Genomic DNA, 13,325 nt, shown 5'->3' on the forward strand with positions numbered 1-13,325 from the left:
TGACCAGGATTCTAATTTTGTATCAAACTTAGCCTGATTCATAGCCAAAACTGGATGTGGGCATGTGTTGTCGTTTGCATTTAATGTTGATTCGAAAACCGTTTACGTTTGAACAGAAGTTCGTCAACTGTTTGTGAACGGCAGGCACATTTCCTTCTGTCAACATGGCGGCCACTATGACGTCAGCAGTCTGCCCGCTGCTTGCTGATTGGCGGGATTAACGCGGGTAGTGACTTTGGCAAATGGCAGCGCATCACTTTGATGCAAAGTCAAATGAAGATTACTTGGAGCGAACGAGTTGACCTCTTTGACAAAAACAAACTTGGAACTGAGATAGATGTTGGGTATTGAAAGTGCACAGACACACCAACGCACACACAAACACATACAAACTCTCTCCTTGTAGTCTCACACACACTCCTCTCACTTTCTCACTTTTTCTTCTTCTCTCATACACGCACGCACCACACACATACAATATTCTATAGATGTTGTTTCAGATACATAAAAGCACAGAAGATCTGATAGAAGATTTCGTTTGATGTCTGTGACCCCGCCGTTATCTCTTACTCACGAGGTCGGCCTTTTTTTTGCATTTTCATTCTGCCTCATCCTTTTCCACCTACAGTGGAACCTCGGTTAGCGAACGCCTCGGATAGCGAATATTTCGGTTAACGAACAAAAATTTCGTTAAAAGTTTGTCTCGGATAGCGAACAAAATTTCGGATAACGAACAGCCACGTGAACCTCACGTGACCGACCAGCATGTAATCATTCGCGCTCGAGACACAGTTACGATCAGTCGTTCCTTTTCTATGAGCATCCTTCTTATCTAGTGATTTTTGTGCTTTATTTTAATAAGATAATCCTCAATAATGGCTCCAAAGAAGATTAAGAGCAATTAATAGCAGTGAGGTAATGACAAGGAAGCGGCCAAATAATGAATTGAAAAAGGAAATGATTTCAAAGTATGAAGGTGGCATGCGTCTGTTGGATATGTGATGTCGTATTACCCAAGAGTTTTACAAAAGGCAGAAGCAACAGACACTGGACAAGATTTTTCCTTTAACCTCAAAGCTACAGAAAAGCGAAGTCACCCCCGATTTTATAATGTCACGTGTGCTCATGGAGGGGGAATCCAAGCAGTAATTCCACCCATTCCTCCCCACACCTGCTTCCAACCACGCCGTCAAAACGGCAAGTTTTCTGATGTTTAACTGCTTTGGTTGATGTTTCTATGTTTATTTAACTCCACTCATATTGCATTATAACTGTTCTCATTAAAACAAATACCTACATAGCCTGTAACTTTCAAATAATACCGAGTCAACAGGGGCTGGGAACCAATTAAATCTATTTCCTTTATTTCTTATGGAAAACATTGTTTCGGATAACGAACATTTCGAATAACGAACATTTTCCAGAACGGATTAAGTTCGTTAACCGAGGTTCCACTGTACTTCGTTGTCGTAAGATGTAGTTCACGATGTGGAAGTACATACTATCATGTGCATCAATGGCAGATCTTTTTATCCCGATAGCGACCTGACCTGACCTGCACCTCGCGGCAATGTGGCAAATTATTTGACAAGATTTGCAGATTGTCGTGCCCCAAACTCGGAATCGGATATATGCTGGTGTCTATAGCAGCTACACACAACATAAATTAATGGCTGTGGTGAGATACAAAGTGTACATGACAATAGGGGTATTCTCAGAATCTCTAACCTTATCTTTTATTTCAATTTAAAGAAATTCATAGCATGCAACATATTGTTCGACCTAACAGCTATTACAAACTTTGTCTTAACTCCCACCCATCACAAAATAAACTCACAACTATCACAACAAGTAGAAGAGATGACGAAATTATTCCTCTACAGTATTTTTAGCGCAGGATCCACCCGTATGTTAAACTGTCAATAAGTTAAATTGTCAGCTGAACATTTTACTCCCGACATTTTACCCCCTCCTTTACATTGTGGATCGACGTGAGTCAACAAGCGTGAACTTGACCCTCTGACCTCTTGTTTACAACCCTGCTTCATTCATTTTCCTCATGCCATTGTGCTGATGTCAACTCCGTGGCAGTCATGTATGGGCAAAAATATATAGCTATATGTGTTGTCGCTGTCGTTACCACTACCACCATTACTTTTGACACAAATCACAGCCACAAGTCAACACTCAAAGAGAATGCTACAACTGGATATTTTGGTAGAAGCACTGAGCTGTAGTGACTGCACCTATGCTGATAGAATCCACCTTTTTCTCAACACGAGAACACAATGAATTCTTTGTTTTGATACCATAACTATTATTATGTCTGTGAGTTCAAATGTTTTTATTTGTAAAGCTCTTGCAGCTATAGCCTTTGATGGTGGGGAAAACGCTTTATAAATTCCCTTTATTAATAACTCATTTATTTCCAGTGATCGCTTTTAGCGACAGCAGGTGACTAATTGGCGATGGCCAAATTCCTAGTTTCCACATCTTTCAAGAAATAAGCACGAATACACAGAAACACATCAGTTTCACTTCAATGCTAGAAACCGTAAGATCTTATTGTCTTCTTGTAATCTGGAATGAGAAGCAAACTAAAGGTAGCCTGCTGACTAATTTTTTTAATTGTAATTTTGCAGAGTAATATGCAGAAACAGGAATTAGAAAGTGAAAGGTAAAATTCTTCAAAAATTTACAAGAATAAATAACAATATGAAAGTCAGAATGCCGAATATAACTAGTATTTTCTAAAATGTTAGTGTCGAATATCTTCAGAACGACTTTTCAGTTTGCAAGTTTTTTTTTTTTTTTGTGCCCTACCTACCACTGCCATCGCGTCATTGGTCCATCATAAGTAATGTTCCCATGTTCCCCTGGGCTAAAATTAAAATCCTCGTGCAGAGGGTTATCTTCGGTGAGCGGTGTCTACGTCAACCTGGATAGACAATCATCATGCAAGCACCTCCGACAAAGGTTAAACGGCGGAAAAGCCTGTGACTTCTCACCTGCTCGCCCAAGCAGGGACGGAAATTCTGCCGGAAGTGAGGTGGATGGTTGACGTCAGCAGATGAGTTGTTCGCTTCCTCCCTTCTTCTCCATGAACCACTTTTCATAGACTCATTTTCTGAAAACTACGAAAAACGCTGAAGGCGAATAAAAAAAAAAAATCTCGCCTTACTCATTTCTCGTGACGACGAAAAAGACGATATTACTATACAGGTGATACACACGAAAATAGCGGAAAATATATCATTACATGACATGTAGACATTGGAGATTTAATCTTTCACGTCAACGTGAAGTTTCTTCACTACTTATTAGAGTACACACAACGAGGATTCACATTTCACCTTATATTTAATTCCTTCTCCATCGCACCGTGTCCCACACCCCCAACCCACGGAAAAGAAAGGTTTGCTGATAGTAACTTAATTTTTATGGGTGATAAAGGATGAGAAATGAAAGCTGGAGGAACACCATACTGCAGCCCTTGAGTCCGATGCATATGTTGTTTGACCCCCTACCAAAACTAAGTATTAATGTCTTTAGTTTACAAACTTCCTCTCTCTTGGGCGTTTTATTTTAAACCTTTAAAACATGACTGTGACAATGCTTTAAGCCTGTTTAATTACCTTGTGCCCCACAGCACCTTTCACTGGTGTACAAAAAATTAGGGCTTGACATTTCGAGGTCTCCCGGAATGTGATGCAAGCTGCAGCATGCCAAGGTGCTCATATCGAAAACAAACTACACTGCCTCATACAGGCTCCCAGCAGCTCCACTAATTAATCATAGTCAAGGAATTTTGATCCGCTACCGTTGGTTATCCGCCATCCCCCAGGTAAAGGCTAAGTTTAGCACCTTTGCCGTCACCTCTAAATTAGACACGCACCCCGCAGGGTCTGTTCGTGACAGGTGAGAAGCGTGAGGTGAACGGGATTTTCTCCCTTTGTGTGTGGGACATGGTAGTGGAAATAAAAGTGGTTATATAATAGATTCTATCTTCAGCATGTTGCTTTTATATTATATATATATACACACACACACTTTATCGTATATACATGTATGTATAGCCATGAGGATGGAAACAAATACAATTGTCCTTCTCTCATTCACACACAAAGACATGTCATACATGTCTATAAATAGCTCACACGTAGTGCTCTCGTCGGTCTTATCAACATATTTCATAAAACAACAAACAAACCATGACGTGGTTTCTACCTTGGAGTGCAGAGTATATTGTTCTTAAAAAAAAGGAAGCATGTCTTATGAATAGATTGAGGAAGTTGACAGTTTCTCCTATCTTGGGTCCAAAATGTCAGACACCGGGGATGCGGAGGTGGAGATTCGAGCCCGACTGGCGAAAGCCAGCCAGGCCTTCTCCTCACTCAGGAGCACATGGAAGGCAAAAAACATCAGCCAGAAGATCAAGCTGAGAATCTTCAAGTCAAATGTGATCAGCACCCTCCTTTACGGATCAGAATCTTGGAAGATGACCAAAACCATCAGTAACAAGCTTGACGTCTTCCAAAACAGATGCCTCAGGCGCATACTTAACATCTTTTGGCCAAACACCATCACCAACGAAGAACTCCACCGAAGAACTGAAAACCGAGTCCATCACCACGCAGGTTCAACGAAGGCGTTGGCGATGGATTGGACATGTGCTCCGCCAGCAGACAGCAGACCTTTCCAGAGTCGCCCTACGATGGACTCCAGACGGCCGAAGAAAACGAGGCCGCCCAAAGGAAACTTGGAGAAGAACAGTGGAAAGGGAGATGAAGGGAAAGGGCTGGACATGGGGTCACCTAGAGCGGGTTTCAGCCGATCGACATCGGTGGCGGACTCTGGTTGAGGCCTTATGTGCAACCTGATGCACGAAGAGGAATAGATAGATAGATAGATGTCTTATGAATGTTTATTTTAATCCAGACATAAAAATCCTACCACAGCCACCCAACCCCCGATTTGATACATCCGCGTGTGAGCTATCTACTACAGCATCCCACCTCACCCAACCCTCGTCTACATCGCAAACATTCCTACAAGTTTATTGCGCGGCTAACATGAAAATGAACAGAACATGCAGTTCATTATGTGTTTATCTTTCTTCCCTGGTAGCAATGACGAACAGGTATGGCATGTCCGTAAATAAAACGTTCCTGATAGCAAAATAAAAATGTATTTATTCAGTCATTTTCTTTACTCTTCCGCCTTCTTATTTTGCATGTGTTTTGAGCCCTCGGCCGTTAATTAATTAAACGGATTCAAACTTCAAAACGGAAGTGTTGGACCCACAGCCATCTGAACAAGGACCCACAGTGGTCTGAAGGAGGACCCACACTCTCACGGCCTTTCAGATCTTTCTTGGAAAGCGATAGAATAAACTGTGCTTTGTTGTTTATTTGATAGGAAATTACTTTTACCCATGATGCGCTTGCACTATAGGGTATAGAGTAGTTAAGAAATGGGTATCCATGCCCCGCGAACCCTTGTGCCGCAAGACAGTGATACCGTTGATGCCCCGAGACGGGGTCTGAACCTAGGACCAGAGCTTTTGTCGTGGTTACAAGTCAGTGTTTTTACTCTAGGTTACCCGCACCCTCTTACAGATGTAAAGAGAATTCGGGTGGGTGAGCCGACAACTCGCTTTCTCTCAACTATTGTATGTCTGAGTCTGAGTGTTGGATTTGTCTGCCCTTGGCGGAAAAGGAAGTAGGAGGGGGGAGAGAAATCTCCTGAGTCCTTGTAAATGCAGTTTAAAATGTTTACATTCTATGACATCAGGGGATCGCTGTCAGATCGTTTACCCGTTGACCTGCCAGACTGTTTACTTTCCGTGCGTGAGTGTGTGCATGTGCGTGTCCCCCTTGTTGCTGGGGTAATCTCCCTTAGTAAAACCAAACAACACGACTGTTGCTTACGCTATGGCTACATTTGCTGTCCTTATTTCGGAGTCGAATGCAAACTGATCCTAAACCTTTATCCCGAGAGAGCATGCGAAGCCGAGAAGTCTGGCTGGGAGACAAATGGAGCGGGTACTACCTCTCATCTCCCCCACCCACTTACTTCACCTCCCATACCAAGAGCACGACCTCGGGGTCAGATAATCTGTCAAGGGCTGTGCACTTCATTTAAAAAGGTGATCAAGATTATCTCCCGAGACCTTACACACACACACCCAAAGTTTTGATTAGTATTGTTTGTGCGGTCGGTCCATTGGTTGGTTTCTTGGCGCATTCACAACATCCTGTTAAGCAAATCAGCTGTGACAGTTTATTTCTGAGGCTTGCTGGTTTCCTAGAAATATTATTTACTAGTTAGCTGGTAAGTGGAACGTCATGAAAAGAATTTTTCTCTCCCAATAATATTACTAATTTTCTGTTTGTTTGCTAAGTAAACGCTTAAATCGAAGCAGAACACTTCCGCAATGACTTAAATAAAGTTTTAAAAAGATAAGGGTCGGGAGAAGTGTGTCTTGATAACCTGCTGCGAGGTATTAGTTCAGAGGTGAAAACGGTTAAAGTTCAAATAAAGATCTGTACTATGGTTGGCCGGCAGTTCGGTGAGGCCATACATCAGAGCTATAAGCCCAGGTAACGGGGATCCTGATTTGGGGTGACTGTTAGTGTAAGGGTAGATTAAGACCAAGGTAGACGAATGCTTGAACTTGCTTTCTGCACATATCCTTCCTTCCCCCCACCCCCCACCCCCCTTTTTTTTTTTTTTGCACAGTGTCTTATGGAAGATCCAGGCCAAGTCCAAGTAAAGAAAATACCTCGTTTGCCGGGCTACAACAGGCAGTCGATTTCTTATCGATGGTCGACATGTTTGAGTACAATATTACAGACTCACAGTATCTGTGCTTTTGCGTAAGAGCCGCGCATATAAAAAAAAAAAAGATAGTTTTTTTGTGTGAGTCCATGGCTGCAGGTAGCTACACAACCGTGTTTACCTTTATCTGAAAAAACGCACGTGAGCTTGTGTGCACAACATGCTGTTGTTTTCTCATGAAACGTGTGTTTATATGTATATAAGTCCATGTTTTGTGGTGTTGTATTTATCATTTTGTGTGTTTGTATGAGCGTATTTATATGCTGAGTGTTGTTCTTGTTGTGTCCGTTTGTGTATGATGCTTGTTCATTGTACTATAGGTTATGTACGCACACGTGCACGCCTACATGCATGAATATTCATCTTTGACATTTAAAAAGATGAACGAATAAAATACAGACAAAAGACAAAATTCTTCTCTCTCCACCCGCTAGGCCCACCCAATTCTGAGTCCCACCTTCCTTTCGCGAGAATTAATTGTGACCGTCGACACAACTGAAACTTTACTTTCAGGAACTGGACGGGCTGGGCGTCACATTTCTAACTGTAGTTGACTTTGTCGGGATCCTCCTCACAGCACGACACCACTCGAGTCTTGGTGGTCCCCTGGGCACATTATGTACACCACTTCTTAATCACAGCTTATCTTTTGCCCGCTATACCTTGGTGGCCTTGCATGCAACTGCTGGGTTTTTCCCCCGAGGGCGGCATGGTGCGTGAGGACCCCGGTCCCCCACCATCGCCAGTCACCTGCCTGCCCCTCCGCTGTTCCTCGTGCGTGGAATGGAGAAAGCTGGTGGGAAGGGAGGCATGCTCCGGAGAGTGAGACCAATCTGTATTCAGCTCATGGTGAGCCTGTTTCCCAGGCCTGCAGCTCGTGACTATTTCGTCGTCAGATAGCTAATAAACTTTCCGACACGTGATCAGAATATAAGTAAGCTGGGAGGTTAAATGTTTATGATTTGTCATTTTGAAAGTTATTCATTTCTTCACATACCTGAATGTATGCGTGTATACAATAAGCATATATATAGAATATTATGTTGACCTATTCCTGTACAGTAATATGAGATTTATATCCCACATCTCATCAAATGAGATATAGAACTTGCAACAACAAAAAATCAAACTCCAATCCACATCTTTTTATTTTTACAAAACAATTAACAGATTGAGTCCAATGCAAACCCTCTGACACTCGTGTCAGGACAGCCAATCACATGACGTGCCATTTGCCTTCATGCGTGACGTCACAGTAAGAGATCAAAGGGCACTCGCTGACGTCAGCGTTTGTCGTTGGACTTTTTTCTCACGGCTTGGTAAAAAGCCCCGGCGGGGAACAAAGACATCAATACAGAAAACATAAGGGTAGATACGATCTGACTAGGCAAGTATGTTCCCATCATTCATTGCTGGAGGCGGTTTGAAAGAGCGGAGTTTTTCAGCACCGCTGGCAATTCCCGTCGAGCTTGTAACCTTTATGTCACGAAGACATGACAGTTTGGTATCCACTGGTCTGTTGGCAAACTCTGATGTCATGTAAATGGTAGGTGGACATCCACTCGGCGTGGGGACGTGAGGAAGACATGAAAGTTTTTGTATCCACTGGTCTGCGGGCAAATGTTTGCAAAATGCAAAGTAACCAACCTTTTTCTTTCTTTTCTACCCAGATGGTAGCCCCCAACAGAAAGCACCTTGGTAATTTTTCCTATTAAGTCTAGACACCGGCTATTCCGAACCCAAATTCCGCATCTCAAATAATGATAATCATTCACTTAAACCAGCTGGGGAGCTCGGAACTATCCCAACAGGATTATTAAATCACAATTCCTGTTCTATAGCAGACCTAAAAATGCATGACCACAAACTGCATTCATTTCACTGCTGTTGTCCTGTAATATTCATGAAGCATAGAAGATTAAATAAAAAAATTAGCAAAACGTGTCCATGATGTGGGTCTAAAATGTGACTATAGAAATTTTTATGTTCAAAAGGGAAAAAAACAAAAACAAAAAAAACAGGAAGATGCACAAAGGAAAAGGTGGAAAATATATTTGCTTTCTTTATTATCCTATTATAACATTCTAGCATGTGTCAGCTCGTTTAGTTGATATCATCAAATACCAATCCCCCTCCCGACCACTGATGTGAAGTGCTGACAGATACATCCCCAATTCCTAGTCTGATCAAGATTCAAGAATAATAACGACAACATTTTAATCTTTTAATTCCTATAAAACGTTTGACACTGAAATATTCAAGCCATCAACAATGTCGCCTATTGTACATTTTAACTGCTTTGCTATTTTCAGTAGCATCTTCAGATTTTTCATCTTGTCATCTCATCCACGTTTGTGGGCACGTTTGCATACATCGATTAAATTGAAATACTGATTTTTAAATCGTTAAATAAAATATTATCTTTTCTCGTCAGATGTAAATTTGAAAAATAATAGTCCTTGGCAGGTTTCTTTCTGGCGGGCATTTGTGCAGTTAATTGCACAGCAAACATCGCCACCAGGCCCTCTCAGCCATGATCATGACAGAAAATAGCACGGGAGGGTGGGGGAGCAAAGGGACTGAACTCTTTTCTCGTGCTCACAGAATTCCGCGAACTAGATGGTCTTTCCACACTTCACCTACCATAGACCCCGTGACCCCAAAATGATGGGATCGGTACTTGTAGTACTGGACTGCTGGCAGACGATTTGTTTACAGTTAACTACTAAAACGAGGCAGGTGTGTACAAAGCTTCCGGTTTAGTCACATTCATTGTTAAGGCTCGCCGAGACTAACAGTGGAGAACTTCGCAAGAGGCTAAGCGTTGGTCTCGGCAGACAGACAGCAGTCCACCTATACATGTCCGAGGTCAGAGGGCCTCTTCACGTCAGCGTCAGTGACAGTTAAGGATGGACACGACAGCCTGACGTCAGTCGTGACGTCAAACGCTAGCATGAGATTGTCGTCGGAGTTTACGTTACACAAGTGGGCCAACGGGAGGTCCGAAATGAATGATTGGCTCATCTTGAGTCCGATTCCTCATATGACGACAAAGGAGAGGACGGCAACGATGGTCATTTGGTGGTGTCAGATGACGCGCGGTGATCGATGGCAGGACCGAACTGAATTTTCGTGACGTCATCTCTCGGTCAGGGTTGTTGCTGACCGTTATGTACACTTCATGGTCGAGGGCAGCTTTCTGTAAAAATAAATCACACCTCCTGGAAGGGATAGGGAGAGGGGAAAGGGGAAAGTTAAGTTTTTTAAACTGCGTGATATCGGTCACTTGATAAGAAAACCTAGCTAAACATAATTTGATCGGTTCACTAATCTCTTCGGCGCATTTCTTTTTGGCTCAAATTTATCTTCTTAAACCAAGCAAACAAATACACTGCATATATCATTTTAAGAGTAATTGGAGACTCGTTCTTCAGTTAAAATAAAATTGCACCTGTATTCGTTCTGTCAGGTAAAAGAGTCCGCTATCATCCCTGCACATAATTCAAAACCGTGTTACTGGATAATCTATTTTCAGCCACATTCTAACTGTCCACGTGACAGACGTCTGCAGTGATGTGTAGGTGTTGATAAAGACTGTCCCCAACAAGAAAACATGTCACGTGACATCCCACAACTCCCTCCCAGCCTCCCACACCCATCCCTAATGAAATTTGATTTACTCGTCTATCATGCCAGGAAACGCCAGTAGGTGGCGGTTTCATAGGACTCCGCGAAGCACAGGGCTGTGGGGTTCACGGGACCAAGGTGTAGGTATTACTTGGCTTGAACACAGCGCCGCCGAGCTGTCAGTCAAGGAACCAGGATGATTGAGCGAGTGCCAAGAGCTTTGTAGATTCCGGGTCACGAAAACACGCCGTCTGTTGTTATGCAAGGTGTTTGTCGTCGGCTGGCGCAGGTGCTGGCTGGCTGGCTGGCTGCTCTCAACCTCTGGGGCTTGTGGTCCATCCATCAGCCAACCAGTTAATAACTGCATCAACTTATTTCCTCCCTGAAGCGTTTTCGTTCAGACATGAGTGCATCGGTGTCTCGAGGCTCTTTTATGTATATGTGATAGGCAATTAGAGACTGAGAGATAGCCAGCCAGACAGACTGACTGCTGGTCGCAGAGAAATGGAGCGAAGAAGACAGAGACAGGAAGAGAGATAGAGAAGCAATTAGTGAGACAGGGAGACAGATAAGACAGAAAGAAAATTGAATATTCATTACGAGGCCACCGGCGATACTTACAGGTTATACAATAGAACAGAACATTCAACCATAGTAAATACAGACAACATTCTATAGTCAGTTATCCAGAGTCAACATACTTAATTTTTTTTAAGAAAAAGAGAGAGAAGGGAGAGGATGAATAGGTATACCCGATTAACCCCTGCACTTTCATTTACTCGCGAGAGCCTCCTCGTGCAGGTGAGAGTCGTCTATATCTTTGCTACCTGCACAAGGTAGAAAACTTTGATGGCATAATTTACGGATCGTTTAATGAACTATCGCTGATCATTGTTCGTTTGCTAACAAATTTGAATTGGAGAACGGGAGGAGAGAAAAAGCGAGGAAGAGTAATATAAAACTTCTTACTAGACATCTGGGAACAAATAAAAACACACAAGATGCTGGGACAACAGGCGCCGCTCTGTTCAGATCCATTCTCTCTCTTAAACAATTAAAACACACATGAACGAACGCATACACACACACTTTTTCGCACACAGGAATGAATAAAGAAAGAAGACCGTTGTGACCGACTTATGAATACGCTGGTAATAAACCTGCCAGTGCAGTCATCAAACATCTCGCAGCCTCAGCAGTCGTCACATCCAAATAAGGCAATGAATAATGGGATAACCTGAGGACACTCTCAAGGCACATAATGTAATCCTCCTAAAGCCGTCCTTCACTCTTTCCTGACCAACGGTTTATAGCTTCAAGCAGCCAGACTTGCATCATGCTAGTATTTCATCGGGTATTTGTTCATAGACGACAACAACAACAACAGCTACCACCCCACTACAGTGAGGGTAGGCTTCAGATAGGTCCTACCACCCTGTCACATGTGTTACGATGGGGTAGGGGGAGAGTATGACGGTGGGGGATGGGAATTACAAGACTTCCATGACACAGGTGGGTAAAAATTCTCTCTCTGGTATAAATTCTTCGTCACACCTGGCCAGCACCGTCTGACCCACTTGTACACTTGACAGTCACACGAACTCATGTGGAACGAAGCACGAAAATCAAGCTGTCAAAAACCTCTTTAAGGGACCCGAGGTGACAAGACCCTCTCCAGCTGACGTCACAGCTAGGGTCAAGTCGGGTCAGTGAGCTGTATCAGACAAAGCAGTGTACCTTGAATTTTAAAAAAGTATAGTTAAATAAGCGTCTCTCTCTGTCCTTTTTTCTGCTTAGGTGTTTGTGTTTGTGTTCGAGTTTATTCACACTTGTTTGTGTGTGTGTGTGTATAGAAGTGGGAGGGAGACGTGCGCTCGTGCGAACTAAATTCGAGTGTATAGCTTCCGGAGCAGTCTTTTACAGGGGAATATTATCTCGCCCTTGACAAAACGCACTGCACAAGCCTTTATGACCACTTTCTATAGCCTTTATAAACAGTTTTCATCTAACAGGACGAATCAGGATTAAAAAAAAAAAAAAAAAGGAGTAAAATTACATTGCTAGTTGTCTTACCTGAGAACCTCTTGACGAAGTGTTAACCCAGTTTGGAGCAGATTTTCTCTTTTATTTGTAAGTTGCGGCCTGTTACTTCATCCAGTCCTTTTATTTCAAATCTGACTGATGATTGATCAGTTGCTAGCAAACCTGTGCAACGGTCGTTTGAGTCTGGGGCTCAGGGCAGCAAGATGGCCGCTCAAGCAATGCGCAAAGAAAGGGTTGAGGTTTCTTTAAAAAGATGATTAGTCGTTGTTTACTTCCCTTGTAGTCTTTACCTCTGCATCATCAGGTGTGTCATAATTAACCATTTCTGAGAAGCGCATCTTTCGATACCCGTGTGGCGCAGCAAGCTTTCCCCCAGTCCACCCAGCTGTCAGAAATGAGTACCTTGTACCTGACTACACAGCTAAGAGGGGGAAGTGATGCAGCGAGGGAGAGGAGATGGATACCGCACTCACATAAAGATTAATCCGAGGAAAGTGAAGTCTCTAACACCCCACAACGATCTAAAAAAAAGAACCCACCCACCTCATCCCCCAGCCCCTAAAGGGGACGACCTTTACCTTTTCTGTGTCAAGAGCTGTTGACGAATAATGTTGTGGTGGTTGTTGCTTGACCTCTTAGGTGCCGAACTCATTATTGATGCCAACAGGTAGGAACTGAAACTAGTGAACAGCAAGGGCTTACTGAAGGGGTGGGATAGGGTTGGGGGCTGCAGGGTAACCGACAGAGAACGGATGAGTTCAGGCATTTTGCGTCGTTTGCTCCCGGGTGGCCCGCAATACCTCGGAACGCCACTG

The sequence above is a fragment of the Pomacea canaliculata genome, linkage group LG5, assembly GCF_003073045.1.
Source record: "Pomacea canaliculata isolate SZHN2017 linkage group LG5, ASM307304v1, whole genome shotgun sequence".
In the NCBI taxonomy this organism is placed as follows: Eukaryota; Metazoa; Mollusca; class Gastropoda; order Architaenioglossa; family Ampullariidae; genus Pomacea; species Pomacea canaliculata.